Here is a 19,897-nt window from a genome sequence, read left to right as displayed (position 1 = left end):
TCTTGTCCTTTTTGTATACACGAACATAAAAAAAGCAAAATTAAATACAAATTATAAAATAATTCAAGTAAGCATTACTGAATTTTGAGGCTAAAAATAAAGATGTGGAATAATGTGGGTTAATTTACTTCCGTGATTTTTCTACCCCTATAATTCCAAAATGGCCAGCATCTACATCTTTACTCACTTTACTATTTTTGAACCGGAAATATCTGATGTATATACATTAGAATTAGCTTGTAGGTATTGCTGAAGCGCTGTAGATTCCATGCTTAATAACGTATTTTCCCAATGGGTCAAATAAAATATATTAAACAGAAAAGTCTCTCCTGTGAATTGTGTATGTGTGTGTTATATGTGTATGATCAGGGTTTTCTTATGTGAGTCACAAGTACTGAAAATATGTATCACGCCTGTAAAAGTGAACCGTAAAAAGTAGCTTTATATTCTTTTAAATTTATGATGTCTACATTAAATACGCGAACGAGTTAAGCATATCATTAAATTTATGTGACCTTAGTGATCTAACGGCCCATTCGAACTTTAAGATACGTCAAATATATGCTAAGGTTCACCATCATGTATATGTACATAATTATATGTATCAGTCTATCTTTTATACATTACATAAGTAGTAGTATTTAACTATTTATATATTTGTAATACTATTTGACTTCACGTTTAATTTTTTCCTTATTCTTTGTTATTATTTTTCCTGTACCAACATACACCAATGTCGCTGTTTGACCCAATGGTTGACTGGTAGAGAATGCCTTTTGGCATTAAGTTCGCCATTTGTACATTTTTCTTTATGTGTGCAATAAAGTTTAAATAAATAAATAAAGATACGATATGAATTAGATATTTCAGTGTCAAAAGCGACGTTTCTTCAAATATAACTGTCACTTCTGACACAGACATATCCAGTCCATATAGTGTTCTTAGGATATTTTTGACGTATCGAAAAGCTCGAATCGGGTTCAATAATTTCCAAATGTTACGAACTCCTGGCTCGTAGCGCGGGAGCGGCGATCGACAAAGCTAGTGTTGCACGACCGTAACCCGTGTTTTAGCTCCTTATTTATTATTATAGCTCCCTGAACACTATCCCATACTAAATTCAATACGGAAATTTATTTACAGCAATTTCCAAGCCTAGTTAGGGGGTTAACTTGGTAGGTGTCAATAAGGTAATAATGTCCTTTTTTGGATTTTTAACTTTAATAGTGACGGTGAGTACTATATTTGGTACCACTAGTAATAAGTATATTATTTAGGCTATCTAACATTTGTTCATGAGACTGGGATTAGATTAATTAAAGGTACCGTTTAAAATTTTACTTAACAGCATTACAGCTGCAGTATTGTGACGACCGGTCTGGCCTAGTGGGTAGTGACTCTGCCTATGAAGCCGATGGTCCCGGGTTCAAATCCTGATAAGGGCATTTATTTGTGTGATGAATACAGATATTTGTTCCTGAATCATGGGTGTTTTATATGTATTTAAGTATTTACGTATATTATATATATCGTTGTCTAAGTACCAACAATATCCTATCATATTTATTTATTTATATAGTATTGAGCGCAACATTCCTGCCGACTACATTGCTTCCAAAAAATCCGGGTAGGAACATCGATTTCGATATTTGCGACAGTAGTGTAGCCGACTGAAATACTGCTTATACATCAGTAATACAGCCAATTTTTATCAAGTAAAAACGTCTGCGAGCCAGAGTACATATATTTATTTTAAAGAAAAAAAAATCTCGGAACACCGGTCCGATCGCTCTTAACCAGTGTTGGCCGAAATGCAAAAGACATATTACCCCTGTCACACTCTCATTTTCTAGACGTAATCCAAAAACTCCAATCTTTCCCATATGTTATATAAAACTAGAACGTCAGCCATAATTCGACTCCAATCTATGACATTCCCACGCCTAATGTTCCACCCATAGTTCCGCCGCCGGCTCAGATCGTAGTCCACATTTTGTATGGAACGGGCGTGTGAGGCACATCAAAGGCCATCAGTATAATGAAGACGTTGCGACGACACTGCTGTAATTAGATGCCTTTATGGGCCTTCGATAGATATGATTGGGTGGGCAAAGGTTAATCTAAAATATGGGCAGCTTTATACCTAGTCATTGAATGCCTCTGAGAGACAGTTTATCATGCCTTAGTTTTATGTTGATAATAAAAAAATTATCTATAATTCACTAAAAAACTAAAATTAATACATATGCAATACCAATAGCTCCACCGGCAGCGATCCCGTGCGCAAACGGGCAAACGTGGAAAAATATCACTCTATGGGCTTTACAGATTACTTTATTTTCGTTTAGAATAAAAACGTGTACCTAAATAAAGGTGTATTAGGGCCCGCCCGTCTAAGCTAACTTTGCACTGCATTTAATAGGTTAAAGTGAGAAAACGTTATTATAATCGTCATATTACCTTCATAGAAATTAGACATGAATGATGGCATTCTCACATTTTGACATTGTAAATACCATGCTTCGTCAGACTCATCTTTTTCAAAGTTCTAAGAGACAAGACAATTTGCTGATATAGGTAGGTACCTACTTACCCTCTTATTCACAAAACTTTACGGGCCTGATTTAATTAAATTATGCTTTATCCCTTTCTTACAAATACGTCAGTCAAAATGACAGACAAAGACAAACGATTCATAGCTAGTTCAGGTCAGTGACGCGTTTATGAATAACGCAATTAGGCGATAATTGCTTATTTACAGTTTTTTTTCCCATCTGATTTTTTAGTTAACTAATCTTTGCCCTTATAATTAATCGTTCTGCCAGGGCTTACTCTTCCGCGATCGGACTGGTTTGAGTTTATTTAGCTTTAACAAGAGCTTAACGTGAGCTTTAATAATGATGTGCGTAGCAAATAAGTGTACTTACAATATTTTTCGCGCGATAATAGTCAATAATCACATTAAACATATGGCCTCTTAACCCTTAAATATACCTATTGGTCCCATTGAATAATAGCTCAAACCAACTTACTTCTAAAACGGCTTTTTAAGCGTTTAATATATAACCGGACAAGCACCCGTGCATAAGGAGATCCAAACGCGCAAATGGCATTGGATTGGGCATATCCTCAGGAAGCCTGACACCCACCTATCCAAGGTGGCCCTAACCTGGAAGATGCCCGGAAACGGAAACATGGTCGCCCTAAATCTACTTGGCGCCGTTCCGTGGAGCAAGAGTTGGGTGTATTGGGGATGGGGTGGGAGGAGGTTGCGCAAGCTGCCCAGGACCGGAGTCAGAGGAAGAAAATGGTTCGAGCCCTACACCCCAGCAAGGGGTAACAGGATGAAAAGAAAGAAGAAGAAGAATATAGATAACGGGAACTTGGAAACTTATGTTAGGAATAGAAAGGTAATGTGCCGAGCTGACGGTGAGTGACGACCGCGGACCCCTATTCCAGAGGCCACTTTCATCTGGACCTTGCCTCTGCGCTTGCCTTCACCGGCCGGCCAGAGTGGAATCGCAAGAGCGGGACCTATGCTGAACGGATTACCAGGATTTGGCTACCGCAGACTCACCTTTCAACAACCTCACAGCCGCTCTCAAGTGTTGCTCTGTTGTCGCATTGTGCGTGCGGCCAATGCGGGGTCCACTCAATAAGTTCGCGAGTCGCCACCTGACTTTTATAGTTTCGAGACTGATTGTCACAGCAGGTCTCCGCTAGTGTCCTCCCATTATCTGGTCCATCTAACTTACAGATCAATAGCCTATGAGGCTATGACCTTAGGTCCCATCGCAGCCCAAAATTGCTGCACTGCAATAGTCTTTGCTCCTGGCGGGAACCATCTCCGGATGTATCACACTGTACGCTCGGGGATGGTATCCGCAACGTGTATCCCTTGCTTTTAGATTAAATGTCTTAAAGAGCCTTTGCGCTGTTGGCTTTCGCCCCACGCATGCCTACCAAATTTAAAGAATGTAAAAAAAATCAAAGTTAATATAAAAGATACGGCCGTTTATGCCGCAAAAAATGTGTATTTCGATACTCTAGGGAATCAAAATTCTTAGAGTACTTGCCGTTGACCTAGAACTATGAATTTTGGCAAGTAAGATAACATTGTCTTAAGTGTAAGACAATGTTATATTACTTGCCAAAAACAGCGCTGCGACATTTATTGGTATAATATAAGTTGTATAATCTAGGAGTGTTCTGTATAACACAAAAAAGCGGACTTGTAGTGACAAGTAGAGAGAAAAATGTCACAACGTTAAATTTGTAAAAAAAAAGTTATATTTGTCCGCTTTTTTGTGTTATACAGAACACTCCTAGATTATACTACTTATATTATACCTATAAATGTTGCAGCCCTGTTTTTGACATCACTATAATCAAAACAAAAGCAATCGTACAAGTGCATCGGAAAAGGTTACTAAAATCAACGCTTATATAAGCTTAATGCCAAGGCCGTTAAGATTCGTCGATAGTATAATAGGACATTTGAATATTCAAATGGTTTGCATCTAGATGCATTTTTAATAGCACAGTTTTATATGCATATAACCCGCCTGATACTAACCGGTTACCGTAGTCTATGGACGCTTACAACACTTACAATTTCTGGTGTAGGATATAAGATAGTGTTATCAATCTTCATCATTGAAGAATGTAGTGTAATTATAAATTTGTTACAATAAAAACATTTGTATTTAATTTAAGTCTTATCTGGTAACTTTAGAATTAGGTAGGTATAGTTGAAGAATAGTACATTACTATAGAGGCCGGGAAACGAAGGGTTGCAGGCCAATTTGATACAAACGGTCGAGCGTAGTGAGGTCGGCTAGGGATACTTGGCCTGCAACCCTTCGTTTTGCGGCCTCTATAGTAATAATGCAACAACTGATTGTTCAATCGTCAATTGTTTTCAATTGATAGTTTGTTGTTAAATTGCATAAAATATTTAATGTAAATAAACATTTATTTCAAAGTAAATACGATTGGTGCTGAAAAAAGTTTCATTTACATTAACGTATCGATATTATTCCAGAAATACAAAGTATCATAACTAGTTATTCCTACTATACGGATGTGACCTGCTTAGCTTTTTTTTTGTCCTTTTGTATTAGCCAAAAATAAAGTTTTATGACTAATCGGTGCAAATTAAATTTCGTCAACTATATATCACTAAGTTTAAAAAAATATATATTAATAATAGTTTTGCATAAAGGCTCAGAAGTATATTAAATTTGTCCATTATTAGTTTAAGTTCATCTAGGTACCATTGTCAACGACATTGATCTAATAGAGTCCTTGATAATAGTAGAGTCGTTAAGCGCGTTGAAGTCTTTCGTATGACGATCTTGCTCTACCGTAGAAACCAAACTCTTCAGTCCACTATAATAATTTGTATTTGACATATCAGCGTTACACATATTGTTTTACAATGTATATTAATTTTAATTAATCTACATTGATTGATACATTGATTTACATTGATTTTTTGGCCTAGTGGGTAGTGACCCTGCCTATGAAGCCGATGGTCCCGGGTTCAAATCCTGGTAAGGGCATTTATTCGTGTGATGAGCATGGATGTTTGTTCCTGAGTCATGGGTGTTTTCTATGTATTTAAGTATTTATAATTATTTATATATTATATATATCGTTGTCTAAGTACCCTCAACACAAGCCTTATTGAGCTTACTGTGGGACTTGGTCAATTTGTGTAATAATATCCTATAATATTTATTTATTTAATTAATCTACATTGTTTTACAATGTATATTAATTTTAATAATTATTGTAAATTGTGAAATGACGTTAAGTCGTCCAGAATGCCAAATCCGATATGTCGATCAGACGCCGCCTTACAGAAAACCGCAGCCAAATAATACTAGATTCTACTCATAGAGCGTTGTGTTGTGTCGGTGAGTAAGGTTGCCAGAGCTCAACGAGGGTGCGGAATGTTAGGGTCGGCAACACGCATGTAACTCCTCTGGAGTTGCAGGCGTACATAAGCTACGGAGTCTGCTAACCATCAGGCGGGCCGTATGCTTGTTTGCCACCACACATAGTATAAAAAAAGATATCAATACATTTTTTTAAATTTGTTTTTCTTTACAGCTCATGCATTACGTTAAACAAACATTAAGTGTTTTTCAAATCTGTTCGATGAAGCAACTTGGTTAATTATGATAGAACTTTACTTAAGGTAAGTTTGTTTAATTATTAATTCATATTTATTTGATGATAGTAGGTTTATTTAGAGTACAGATTCTGGAAAAATTAAGACCTCGCTGATGTCTGGCCATGTCCAACAAAATTTGGTCTTAAAGCGAGCGTGAGTAAAATAACTTTTCACCACATGTACAGGTTCTCTTAGTTCTTCAAAAACTGATAAGAAATTAACATTTGATCCATTAGAGTGGCAAAGTTAGTATTTCATGCATATTTTGAATTGTTTTCTCTTGTTGGATGGTTGGTTGGTTGGTGGTTGGTTGTTTAACTGAATTAAATGTCTGTTAAGTGATGTTTTTGAATAATACGACTTTAAAAACGTTTACTGATTTTAAATAATTTGTTCAAGCTATGATTAAAAGCGTTGAGTGACAGTAAAATGTGAATAAAACTACAATACAAACTTAAACAAATTAAAAACTAAAAATCTATATCTAAAGAGGGCCCCTGGGGCATAGTTACTAATATAAATAATAATAATTTTGGAATCCTTCGCTTGCTCGTATATCAATATAAACACGAAGGGTTAACCAACAACTTCGCCACCAAGGAACTGCAACATAACAATTTTCATTTAAATTTAGTGATCTGAGGATAGACCCCTGGAAACAAATACAGACATAAATATTCAACGCTTACATCAGATCCGCTTTACCTTTACTATCACTAAACGTCACATGTCTATAACAAATCGTTGACGCTTACGTCTTTTTAGAACAGATAGTCTCACAGAAAACGTCTCATGTTCATAAGAAAATGTTGGAAGTTAAGACCTTTTAGAATAAGGAGTAAAACAGATCATATCCGCACAATGGCAGGTTCACAGCCGGTGTCATCGATATGGCGAAGGTCGTTTTGCTATGAATTTGTGATATAGATCTTGAAAGAGGGAATAAAACAGATGCGTCACTCCGATTTTATAGATGCATAATTTGAATAAGCCCTGAGATCATCGACTGCGTGTGCGTGGACGTGTATGTGCGCGTGCGCTAAAATGTTGGTGCCATGCACGCATACGACATCCAAGTGGTGTGCCGTCTCTCATAAGGATCTGTATATTACAACGTGCACGTGCCCGTATACGCACACGCATCCAATGAGTACAGGCCTTGCAGCCCGATTCGAAGATTGATTAAGACACGTTTAAGATCTTGGAAAGATCTTTAAAAGATAGATAACTAAACGACATGTCAAAATTGACGTATATTTCGATTCCGTTGTGATTCCAATAAGATCTACGATATTTCTAACGTCAAAGTGACATTGGTTGCCCGAATCGAACTGCTTCTGTCAATTACATACAAACGATATCTATTATTCGTGCCCGACTCGCGGAGCAGACTCCTAGCACCGCGGCTGCTGGCGCCGGCGGGCGCGCGCACCGGCCTGTATCGATACTCACCATTAAATAAATAATAAATAAATAAATATTATAGGACATTATTACACAAATTGACTAAGTCCCACAGTTAAGCTCAATAAGGCCTGTGTTGAGGGTACTTAGACAACGATATACATAATATATAAATATTTATAAATACTTAATACAAAGAAAACACCCATGACTCAGGAACAAATATCCATGCTCACCACACGAATAAATGCCCTTACCAGGATTTGAACCCGGGACCATCGGCTTCGTAGGCAGGGTCCCACTAGGCCAGACCGGTCGTCGAAACCATTGCGGCACACGCTCTTCATGCTAAACTCCATGCTTAGGTCGGCTCCGTATTGCGATGTGTTCACTTCAGGGATGGCGAGCTTAATTAATGAATGTAAGAGAATGTTTGAGAGGAGTGAATGTGGTAATTAGTATATAGTGACTGAGTTTGTGACGCTATGGTGTTAGCTGTAAGTTGCAAATGTAATTTAAACGAATAAAATAAAATCTACATGAGAAGTTATCTAAACCAGAACATATCGTTATCGTATCTCATTCTTCGAATCGGGCCGTTTATGTGCTATCTATATGTGCTATGAAAACTTTTAACAATTTTTACACGACTGCCCAAATAAATAATAAAATTCAATATTATTGGACAATCTTTAGAAAAATTTACTTAGATCCACATTAAGCTCAATAAAGCTTATATTGTGGATATTAGACGACGACATCAAGTATTTATTTTTAACTGGATTTTATAACTTTAATACATAGAAAACATCCATAACTCAGGAAAAAATATTTGTGATGAACATACAAATAAATGCCGTTTCCAGGATTCAAGCCCGTAAACTCCTGCTTCGTAGACAGGGTCACTACCGACTTGGCTAGGAAGCCGTCACCTTAATGCCTTAAGATCTTAAAACCGCAAATTGTATTTTATATCGTGCAACAAAGTTTAAATAAATAAATGTAATGCGTCTGTTGCTTTACCAATCTGTACCATACCGATATCGATCTGTTGTCAGTCTGTTTGTTTAAATTGAAAACAAATGCGATCATTATACCTTTTTGAATGCCTCTCAAATGTTAGATTTGATGATAGAATCATTCTCAGGCGTTAAAATGTCAATATCAAGAGCGGTGCATCCGGATTCTGTTTTAGATGTTTTTGTACTAATATTTTATAACGAGCCTATAAAACGTCTCACTGCTGGGCACAGGCATCTCCCTAGGCTTTCAAACTTCCCGATTAACTGCAGCATCCGTCCAGTTGCTGAGAAATACATCCAGGTCGTCCCGCCATCTCCTCTTAGCCCGACCATACCGGCGTTGACGTTGTGGCACCCACTCCGCGGCTAGTTAGCCCACCTCTGTGGTGTTTTAGCCCACCTCGACTACAGAGGTGGGCTAAAGTAATAATATTATAATGCGTTAAAGAAGCTGAACGGATTTTTTTTTATAAAATTTGGCATATTTTTTTTTTATAAAATCATGAAAAAGGACGAAGGACCGTGAACATATTCATTTAATTGTTACTTATACAAAACTAATCCCTATTTAAGAAGTTTGAATAAGTTTTAACGTAAAATATTACCCATTGCGTAAGTTGACTAAAAATTATTATTGTCACTGTTCATTCCATTTTTTTTACATAAATTACACTGTCAATTCAAATGATGATTGATGTTGTTTCAATCCATTATCTGGGTGATTTTTTAAGGGTGTTAAATTCATGTATTTCGCATTTTCGGAAACTTGTAGGAGAAACAAGAGGAACTGCTATTATAAAAAAAAAGAAAAACTCTACTATTTACCTACATATATTTTTGTAATGCTCTTTTCACTAGCTTTTATTTGATACCCATAATTGCTATGGTAAGAAAAAAAATAACCCCCATTTTTTTATAAAATTTATATACCTGATGGTAATACCAGAATTCTGACGAATTCAACGACACCTCATATTAAACCGTCCAGCCGTTTAGGCTGTAGGGCGTGCCAAAGAAATGGACATACATACATACGCTCGAAAAACATTACCCTCCTGACGCAGTCGAGTAAAAATTGCTCATAGAAAAGTAGCGTTACAGTATTCTGAATCGTTGGAATAATTTTTTTCTTCTAGCAGAATCAGTGCTCATAATTCTGAGTAGAAAGAACCTCAATTTTCTGGAAATCACACATATGAATTTACGTTAATAAAATGCCCATATATACATCAAACCGTCCTACCTATTTTAATAGATAATTTACTCATATCATCTTCAATTCAATCCTCTGTCAGTCACTGGATATCAAATATCAATAATATCCATTTCTATGACTGATACCATTTGAATATTTTAATATATTACCTCCATACATGCCACGCATAAAATAAAGCATAGATGTGATTCACATACATATTTATGTACGTAATTATCATATAAACCATTTGGCTGGGCAGCCTTTTGTTTTATAAATTGAATTAATTTAATGTGACTTATGAATGATGTACCGTTATAGACTCGGGACCTATCTAACTTCACATGGCATTTGTTTTTTTTTATGGATAGGCAGGCGTTTGACCACGATCACACCTGATGGTAAGTGATGATGCGGTCTACGGTGGAGCACGCTGTAATGATGAAGTGTGGCAATGTCGTCATTAATGTAAAAATGTGCAAAGTTAACATAAAAATACTCGGTTAGTATCTTTTTGATCCTGACTAGCTTCTCGAAGTATCAATGTCTTTCATGTCACTTTCTTGTCGGACACATCCAAAATCCAAAACGAATCTTGGCCTCCGAAACGAGAGCGTGCCACCTGTCTGGATCCGGCGCAACTTCCTGCCAGTTGCTGACGTGAATTTGACACAGATTCGCCGCCACACTGTCTTCCCAGCAATACCTGGACCCACAGGACGGCGATCAGTCGGTCGTCCCAAGAGCGCCCTCTTGACAGCCCGATCCTCTCCCATTCTGAGTAGGTGACCGAACCAGCAAAGTCTGTGGGCTTTCGTTTCGCCGTTGATATTGGGCGGAAACGTAATAAAAAAAAGCTCAAGAATGCCAACTCTCAAACAGATCCTACAAATCAACGATTGGTCCTTCGATTTGTAGGTTTTTACCCCAAATCAATTAAGGGTATTTTATTTTCTTTTGGATAATTCGTGAAAAATTAAAGTTTCAGAAAAAATAATGTAAGAAACCGGAACCCCATTGCCTGGGAAAGAATCCCAACGAATTTAAAAAAGGAATAATCTCCCATCGAACTCCATAACGTAGGCGCATGCGAGTAACTCTATATCCACTAAACAAAGCATATCGCCATCGGCGCCATCTTGATATGAGCGCCACCTAGCGACTTATCGGGAAGATTTATTTATACGCACCAGGGGAGATCGTTTGTTGCTACTAATTTTGGTAGTAGATTTAGATTTGTAGTGTTTAGAAATGTTTTGCATTTATTTCGAAGTGTTCAGAGTCCGTATGGTTTGTTCAAGCTGCGCCATATTAAAAGAAGTTTAACAGTACATATGGTGCTACTTTTCCGCACTAGTGCGTAAATTAGCACATTATGTAACTATGTCGATAATTTTAAGGGTTATATGTACTGTAAAACGTTGTACGATATATGTGCGAATAGGTTAGACTTATTTTTCGCACTTGTATCGTAAGTAACTATTTTCGTGGTACTACTGTACAGTTAATATTTCTTCAAGGTACAAGTTTTTAAAGGCGCAGTTTTTAAAAACTTCTAGAGGCAAAAGTTTTAATAGACGGCACTGAACGCTTAGTGCTTACCAAGCAGAGCAAGACGCGTGTTGGTATGGTATCTGATAAAAGTATAAGAATATTGCAAAAAATATCCATCAGATACCTCTGCGATAGCACATTTATGATTAGGTATTATGTGTAAAAGAAATGAAATCATGAAATTAAATGAAGGCGTCCAAAGGCTACGGTGACTGCTTACCATCAGGCGGACCGTATGCTTGTTTTCCACCGATGCAAATGGCAAAATAATAAAAATATAAAGTGACGTTTTGGGTTAGTTTATTAAATCACTATAGCTAAGATATTAGTAATTTTCTCAGCATGAGTCATCATTCATTACTCACTTTCGAACTGTCCGGGTCCCGGCAGAGCACTGATACCTATCTACTTTATTTTCGATGATGGGTGATAACGAATGGCCCGGACCCAGGCCGTTCTAGGTCAGCCATCCTTAATTTGTAAATATGTATCGTCAAAATCACTTTATTAATTTGTATTATTATTATTATATTACAAATATATGGGAAAAACTATTCCTAACCCTGCTTTTACCAACACTCCTTTCAAAGTCTAATATCAAATTCAAAAGTGTCTACCAGGATATGACATTTGACCCTCATTTAAGGCATTAATAATCATAATATTGCCATTAAAATGTTACGTGACATGTGCGTGACCAAATCTATAGTGACTTTTATCTTTTAGAAGTTATTAATTATGAATAGTGAAATAGACCTACTGCTGAGATACCAAATCTTGTTAGCTGTAGAAAAATGTAGGTCGCCGTTTATTGACATTTGGCGTTATGAACATTATGTTAAACAATTGGGTACAACCAATACGTTTATGTACTCGACTGGAAAGCCAGTGACGGAAAACAACGAGCTAGATGGTCGGCCGACATTAGAAAGACGGCAGGGCCGACCTGGATAGAACAGCTGCATACTGAACAACATGGAAATACATGAAAGAGGCATATGTTCTATGTTTACCATTATGCCGAGAAGGAGAAAAATGAGATGTGTGGTCCTTATATCTAATCCGTAACCATAATACTTACGTTGTACAGTCACGTCTGAAAATGTCGATACGAAAAATGTGCCAAAAAAAATATGTATATACTACTTTAATATATGGGCAATAAAATCGTGTATACATATTTTTGGCACTGTTTTCGTATCAATATATGGGAGTTTTTATATTAACTATTCCTACTCCGAATCCCGATCTCTTTCGATTGTAATAAGAGAAAAAAATTAATTTCCTTTCATCCGAAAGTCTATGAAAAATGGTAACGGAATAAAAAATCTTTGGACACTTTTTTTTCTCCTAGTAGAATTGACAGACTACAATTTTAATTAAAATTTACTCATGTCTTATGCTATATAGCATTTTTTTTTATACTACGTCGGTGGCAAACAAGCATACGGCCCGCCTGTTGGTAAGCAGTCTCCTTAGCCCATGTACGCCTGCAACTCCAGATGAGTTACATGCGCGTTGCCGACCCTAAACCCGCCCCCCCTAGTTGAGCTCTGGCAACCTTACTCCCCGGCAGGAACACAACACTATGAGTAGGGTCTAGTGTTATTTGGCTGCTGTTTTCTGTAAGGTGGAGGTACTTCCCCAGTTGGGCTCTGCTCTAGATCTGGAATGACATCCACTGGCTGTGCCCTACCACACAAAGCGAGATGACATTCACAATTCCCATACCTCTCTTTTGGACGTAGTTTAAGGACGTACCCGGGTCCAGAGTAGCATTGTTCAGACTGTACAAATTTACCCTCTTATTCATATAACTTTACGGGCCTGATTTAGTTAAATTATGTTTTATCCCTTTCTTACAAATACATAAGTCAAAATGATAGATAAAGACAAACGATTCATAGCTAATTCAGGCCTATAACGCGTTTATGAATAACGCAATTAATGTATAACAATCTTCAAAGAATCTCATACCAGAACGCAATTAAAGGCACTTTTAAAGAATCGTTAAATAACTGCAACCACATAGCATTATGTATAATAACGTGTCAAATCGAAAGCTGTGTTTTACGCATTTTATACGACTTTTACTGCACAGTGTGACAAACCAGTAATTATTGCGGACAAAAATGTAAATATGATGTAAAAATTGCAGCAAAATTGTCACTCCGACAACCATTTTACGATTGGAACGGTTTTTGTATGGATATTGTAACTCGTTATACCATATCTTTAAGTTCGATCGCCGATTATGTAAACCAATATTGTAATTAAAAGGAGGATGCTGTATGGTGGCAGGTAACGGGCTGTCATACCTTTTTGGATCGCAACATTTTACGCAGCCGTAATCCTCGCTGATAGGTGCTTACGTTTGAAAATGTGATGTTTTTGATATCGGGCGGTAGGTGTCTAATATTGTAATTTCCATCACGGAACAATGGTGTTCCGGATCTTTGGGAGGCGTGCGCGGAGCTGAAGCCAACACGTAGAGTCCCTTTTGACACTTAAATGAAATGTAAGGGGTACACCGAGCGGATGCTGCTCTTGTCCGTGTCATGGGACGCACGCAGAGGCAGCACCCGCCAGGGTGTAAGGACTATTTGAGTGTTTATGGAATGTAAAATGAACTGGGCTAATGGGTGAAAGCCATGGACTAAATACTGAGCTATGGGATAAGAAACCGAACGCCTGCCTAATAAAACAGTATTCAGTTTTATTTTCGGCAGACGGTGACTCGCCCCCATAAGATGGGCCCCCACAAAAAGCGACATCTAGGATGGCTCAAGGGCATATTGTAATAATTATTATATGTCACATTTTACGAGTAAAGGTACCTTATAGTGGTTGGCGCTTATGTCTTAAAGCAGCGCAGTAGTATTAGAGCGTCGTTAATAAGTGTGTAAGCGCTAACCGCCATAACGTACCTTTGTCGTGGCAGAGGACCAATACTTTGTTTTCGGTGATAGGTGATAAGTGATAACGTAGTGTTGAACAGCTCGGCCCGGACCCACGCTGTCCTAGCACATATATGCTCTTTTTCGGCATTTTCAAGTACTTTTATATTTTTTATATATTTGAAGTTATCTAACCTCTCCTTTATGTATTAGTCATCATCACTACTCATATTAAAAAGTAGGTCCCAAAAAGTTGACAATCACATTAATTACACATTAATTACAGTTTCATAGTACATAGTTAATTCAACAAGCATTAACGTATTTGTTAAAACACATCATAAAAACTATTGTTGTTATTTATTATTCATCTATCACTAATCATATCAATAAATAGGTCTGAAAAAGTTGACAATCATAATAATTGTAGTTTCTTAGTGAATAGCTAATTCAACAGGCATTCAAATATTTATTTGACGTTTTCAATACTTGAATAAATCCCTTCGGCCGCGTACGCAACCAGAGCTTCGTAACCAGATGCGATCGAAAACTTTTCTGCCTTGTACGAAACCGGTTGCGATCAAAAACTAATTCCGTCTTACTAGTTATCAGTTACGATCGAACACTTTTCTTTGTTGTACGAAACCTTTCGACCGTTGATAAAGTCAGCTATGATTATATTTATACACCTTGTTATACAGTATAAGTACTGTACACGTTATATATCTAGTTAAAAATCAGAACACAAAAATTGTACCAGTTGATAATATTCAAATACTTTGTTGGCAAATACAATGTAATCTTGTTCCTTAAAAGACACTGGCTTGAGTTGAGTTTTGTTAAATCAATAGTTTCCAAAAGATGCACAGGATAAGAAATTATCATGAGTATCATGACAAAATATTTGAAAAAAAACCTATAGCTAGATGGCCCAGACATTGGTTTCGTATAAGAACGAGAAGTGTTCGATCGTAACTGGTTACGGGTAAGACGTAATTAGTTTTTGATCGCAACCGGTTTCGTACAAGGCAGAAATAGTTTTCGATCGCATCTGGTTACGAAGCTCTGGTTGCGTACGCGGCCGAAGGGGAATAAATTCGTTAAAATGACTGATCGAATGAATAATAATGTTAAGTGGAACGTTTGTTCTTAAAATATTCCTATAGAAAGTAGGTAATCTAACAATTCAATATTTAGTTGGAAGTAGAACCAACTAGTATTCAGTTTTATTTTTATACATTTACTTACAACAAAAGAAGTGAATCTTTAAAACTAAAAATGACAAATTATTTTGCAACACATTGTACAAAAACAAGCAGAGAAGCTACTGTAGTACATTGAATCAGATATCAGCGAACACGTAACAATTACGTTACACTTGCGGACAAATTTAACAAGACCACTGTCACAAAAAGCTGCCAAGCAAATAATTCTTAACAAACTCTTTACTCTTGTTAAGGCGGTATCTCAAAGGGAAAGGAAGCATTGAATACCAATACCATTTATAAAACTTGCACAACCCTACCTTATTTGCAATTGGATTCGAAATTTGGAATGAGAAAATGTACTGAATACATATTCAAAAGTCGATAAAAATGCCAATTGGTATACCTAAACTATATATTATCTGTGAAATTGTGAACATTCGGCCCAATTTGAACTTTAATATACCTCAAAAATTTGCTAAAGATACGATATGGATTGAGTATGTCAGTGTCAAAAGTGACGTTTTTGTTTGAAGAAACGACACTGAAATATCTAATCCATATCGTATCTTTAGCAAATAATGGACATTTCTTTAATTTCGAATCGGGCTGATTATCATTTCTTCGTTTATTTTACATTTGTTTACTTAATCACATATTAATTATTAGAATAAATCTAAGTTCGAACAGTCTATACATTGTTACTGATTTATAGAATACAACAGAAAACATAAACCGATCTAAAATTGGTCCAGTAGGACTAAGATGGTCGGCTCTTTATCATTTGTCACCATGCCTGTCACGTTCTAACAAGTATGTAAGCGCGAAAGTGACGGGCATAGTGACAGGTGATAAAAATGGAACCATGCTGCCACTGCAGAAATAGTTTAAGTTCAAATGAAAAAGAATAAAGAAAATGTAGTACTCTGTAATAAATTACCAAAAATGTATTAGGTGTTTGGTAATAAATTTTAATACCTAATAAACTAGAAAATACCTAATACTATTTTAGTATATTGTAACTTGCCAATTATACATGACATAATGATGCTCATTTATCTGTTATTTATTGTCGCTGTCATATGTTTAAATAATAAAAAAGTTATCTTTACACCAGTATCAACAAAAAGTCATGAATTTTCACAAACAAGTAGGGAATAAATAAAATTATATGTGGGCTTTAAGGGTAGTTTTTGAATTTAATTTGCTCGATTTCGTGTATTTCGTTCAATACTATTTGTACTAGGCATTTGACTTCTACTAATATTATTGAAAACGAGTGGTCAATACAACTATATTCCCAATTTCTATCGTTTGTATTTCAAAAATAGCATTTCGCCGTTTTTCACAGATTTTCGAGCGCTCGAAATTCAAAAATCGTCCCCTTGGTGTATTTTTCTTTCATACCTAGATATAAGTAAGTGATTCGCAAATTGCGCATACGAGATCTAGTAGGAGCTGCACGCATGTACTGCTGGCCTTTTAGAGATAGTCAAATGCGTCTAGGACGGATACCGCCGTGGCCGGGTGACCTAGTGGTCAGTGCGTCAGCTGCGTAAGCTGATGACCCTGGTTCGATTCCAGCCTCAGCCATCGGAGGGCTTGGTGGCAACGTAAATGTACGGGTCAAATCTTGCAAGTTAAATTTGACCCATGTTCCGGTTTCCGATGAAGCTGAATATTTGCATACATATGTAGGTCGGGTGATGGTGCAATATTAATATATTACAGCACCACCATTAGTACCATCGAGCTGATCTGATGGTAGAGACAGGAGGTGGCTATAGGAACTCTGTGATCAACCAAAAACAACGCAACCAAATTTTTCGGGATGTTTAGAATTGACAGAATTGTCTTGATGAGTATTAGTTGCCTGTGGAAAGAAAAGTACAGCCAGCGATAAAAGCTTGTATGTAATGAAATTTTTGCCAAAAACTTATTCTTATATTTGACATCTATTTCAGTTTATAATTAACACAAGCATTAACAAAAAAAAATATTTCTTTCAAATGTTCATTTTGACTAATAATATCTAACACAAAGTAGCGCGTAAAAAAGCTCACGCTCTCATGGCTTTTAAGATATTCTTTCGCGCTTTGTCACCAACATTATATATTAGAGAAAATAATAATTACACTTATTTGACGATAAAAAAAATTAGGAGTTGAAAGCGTACTGATAAACAAACTGATTTACAGGCGTATTCTAATTTTAATTATAGGATTTAGATATAGATCGGCTCTGTTAGTGTCAAACACGTTTTTGGTTGATGAAATGTCACTTTTTCATTGACACATTTCGGCAAGAAATGAATGAACACACACATTCGTAAATAAATAACCCATTTATAAACAACATACGCGAAAGAAAGCGTAAAAGCTTAAAAGGTCATTGCTCTCGATCCTGGCTGTCTATTTCGGCTGCGTCTTAATAAATCTGCGCCATCTTTGGTGATAATGACATGATTTTTTGAACGTCAGCGCGAGGTGCAATCTCAATTAGGGCGATGTATTTCCTCGTTAAATTCAGCAAACTGGACCTTTTCAATGGTACTATCGCGGCCAGTGGTCATTTTGGGACAGTGAGTGACTGCTTATTCTAATTGGATCCTTGTTCGAATCCGGATCCGGAGAAGAAAGCAGAACTATTAACAAAGAAATTTGAATATCTACTACAAAATTTGCAGATATTACACCAATTTTTTGTACTCTTGGAATCGAGAGATATTATAAGTGTAACAAGTGAAATAAAAACAAACAAACATTGCTAGTGATTTTGACAGCCCTGACAGTGCATGTGTTATTTTAAACGTCAAACTTCTATGAAATTATGCCGTTTACTTATCACTTGCACAGGCTGAGCTATCAAAATCACTGCCAACTTATCTTGATCTGATTCTAGCTGAAAAATTATAAAACTGCTTTGAAAATTATTTTGAACAGGGAAGTGGAGTTCTCCAGGCCTTTACCTGCCCATTAGCCTTAGCTGGGGACATATATTGGCTAGTTAATTTAAAACACTATATTGAAATTACCTATATTGTATTTTTTTTGGAAGCGCTGATGGCCTAGCGGTAAGAACGTGCGACTCCGGAGATCGCGAGTTCAAACCCCGGCTTGTACCAATAAGTTTTTCGGAACTAATGTGAGAAATATCATTTGATATTTACCAGTCGCTTTCAGATGAAGGAAAACATCTTGAGGAAACCAAACTAATCCCAATAAGGTCTAGTTTACCCTCTGCTTTCGTGCCAAAAACTAGTGCCAATTCTTGGGATTAGTTGCGAAGTGGACCTTAGGTGGGAAGCAATGAGCGTTAGCAAAATACCGGGACAACGCGAGGAAGATGACTACTTATATTGTATTTAATTTTATGATTGGAAAGTCAGACTGCAATCGCTTCCTAAAAACTAGTGCCCGATTTTATAATTGGTAGATTCCCTAGTGAGTTGAAAAAAGAAGCCGCAACAACGCTAGGATAATGTTAGAGAAGTGTTTTGAATGAACGACCTCGCGTTGACAACTCGAAGCACTTTCGCACACACCAGTACCCGGTGCAAAACCATTACACCACTAACGAGGCACATTTCTCCGCGCGTAAACGGTGCCCATTCCCAAAAAATAATGATTTGTTACCACCGACGCGGGCCCTTAATTGAGTGACAAAAATTCTGTACGTGCGTCTGCCACTGCGACAAATGGGGGTATCTGCACAATTTAGTCGATATTCTAAATTGTAGACCTGGACACCCTAACGTTGCACAACTAAGCGGTAAGAATACTAAGAATGCAAAAATGTCCTTATAAACTCCATGCTTGCTGTAGCATTTGGCATGAAAACATAGCGTGGTCCTACTCTCTTTACATGTTGTTAAGTTAAGTATGGAATTTGGCACCCATTCCCGTCAAGGAAGTTTGGCGCTTGAACGCAGTGAGATCGTCAATAGTCCGAGACTGAAATGGATCCTTTCACCCGAGTTAAACACTCTACATTTTATTTCGAACACGAGAACATTTTATTACAATACATGTGCATTTATAAAAACACGGTATAAACTTCGTAGGTAGTATTTTCTTGAAAGTATTTTCAATTAACAATGTAGGTAAAAATATCATTATTTATGGAATGGGGAGTTCATTATCAGAACGGAAATTGTACAACAAATCCATTTAAAACCAAAATTTTTATTGCTTATCGTAAAAAAAAAGTACGTCATCATCATTTTCTGCACACTTTTTATAACAACTACGACCCATATTCATAGCATGAGAAGTGAAAAAATCTTTATGTCTTACCGTGAAGTGATTCTATACGACTACCTTCGATGCGAAAATCTCCATAATTGAGTAAGTAACTACAATTCTACATACGTGCGTCCGCCAATACAACGAAGGGGGAGTACCTATCTGCACATTTGAGTCGGATATTGAAGGTTTTTT

Source organism: Cydia pomonella, chromosome 12, assembly GCF_033807575.1.
Source record: "Cydia pomonella isolate Wapato2018A chromosome 12, ilCydPomo1, whole genome shotgun sequence".
Taxonomy (NCBI): domain Eukaryota; kingdom Metazoa; phylum Arthropoda; class Insecta; order Lepidoptera; family Tortricidae; genus Cydia; species Cydia pomonella.
Note: the sequence above shows the minus strand (reverse complement) of the source record.